Consider the following 1,457-nt stretch of genomic DNA (forward strand, 5'->3'; position numbering starts at 1 on the left):
GCATTCCTGAAATGCTTGGCGGTGGTGGTTTTGCTGGGCCAGGGTATCAGGCATTTCTCCAGAGCGTTGATACGAGGTCAACATTCACTCGCTAGGGTGTCAGTGATGAACCAGGATCTGTCCTAGGTCCTTGGGGGGTGTGGAGTGCTGACAAGTAGTGCCCTATGTGGTTCTGTGTGCTAGCAAAAGCTGTGAAGAAAGCCACCCAGGGGTGAGATCTGAGGTAGGAGGTGAGATCAGGGTAGAGGCAGTTAGGAGGTGAGACTGGAGAGAGGAAGTGAGACCTGAAGAGGGAGGCGAGAGATATGAGGTGGGAAGGTGCTGGCCTCTGCAGATCGTAGAGAGAAGTTGGAATTTTTATAGAATGAAGACGTGGTCAAAGGGCCTAAGCCCAGCATGTTTAGTGTCTTTATTAGCCAAGAAATGGTTCATTCTGTCTTCCAGCATTTTCTACTTGGTTATTTGCTTCTTCCCAAGTAAATCACATTACATTTAGCAGAAAGGGCTTCAGGAACTCTTATTTCCCATGTGCTGAGGATGTAGAGACGCATAGTCCCACCCTTAGCACTGTGGATGGGAGGAAGACCAGCTCTGGGGACATGGTTGTGAGCAGATCCCTGCGGGCAGAAGGGGGTGCAGGAGCTGGGAGTCAAAGGTAACCCTGAGAGAGGCTCACCAGGGGCCAAGGGTCCCATCCAGGGGGACTGGGCCCCTTGCAGTGGTGATTCTCTTGTCTCTTGAGTCAGGTCACTACTGAGTCACTGCCTGCCTAACTGAAGTCCCAGTGAAGGGCCTCTGTGACCCAGGTGCAACCTTCCCCTGGGGCTCTCTCTAAACAGAATCTTCACATGCAGAGGAAGGAGTGCAGCTTCACCATCTGTCTGAGGCTTCTAGAGTGTGCCGAGTGCCCCAGAGATATCTCTCCATGTGGGGGAGGACTGTGCCGTATATGCTCTGGATCCAAGGTGCAGCCCAGAGCTGGAGCATAGAATTGGCATGGGTATGGACAGGTCCTGGAGCCGGCTGGCGTGGGCACCCTCATGTGTCCTTTGTCAGCCTGGGAACCGCCAGGGTGAGGGTGCTGTGAGTGGGGGCTGTCAGCAGGAGTCCCCTTTGCTGTGAAGAGGTCACGGTGGCCTGCTGAAAGTCAGGACTCAAGGGCTCCTGAGACCCGTACTTTCTAGAAGGCTCTCTATATCATTCTGTCTCTGTGGGTTTCAGAGTGCTGGTAGGACCCTCATTTTACATTTGGGTAAAAGGAAGAGGGAGAGGGCCAGCCAGATGGCATGGTGGTTAAGATGGCTGGGTCGCATGTGGCTGACTCCATGATGTGAGTTCTGAACCTGGTGGTTTGAGAAACACACTGGGTGCTTGTGCATGCATGCCCAAAATCCTGAGAGAAGAACAAAGAAGAGATTGTGGTATGGCCATCTCCCCAGAGAGAGGTGACTTCTCTT

The 1,457-nt window shown here is 53.1% G+C and overlaps 1 protein-coding gene across 1 annotated transcript in view; it reads left to right on the forward strand.

Annotated features, from left to right (window-relative positions):
• Positions 1-1,457, forward strand: part of LOC102495642 (SH3 and multiple ankyrin repeat domains protein 2) — a gene marked incomplete at its 3' end in the record, with an annotated part of 501,991 nt that overhangs the window by 108,749 nt on the left and 391,785 nt on the right.

This window comes from Tupaia chinensis, unplaced genomic scaffold (assembly GCF_000334495.1).
Source record: "Tupaia chinensis unplaced genomic scaffold, TupChi_1.0 Scaffold000047_1, whole genome shotgun sequence".
Taxonomy (NCBI): domain Eukaryota; kingdom Metazoa; phylum Chordata; class Mammalia; order Scandentia; family Tupaiidae; genus Tupaia; species Tupaia belangeri.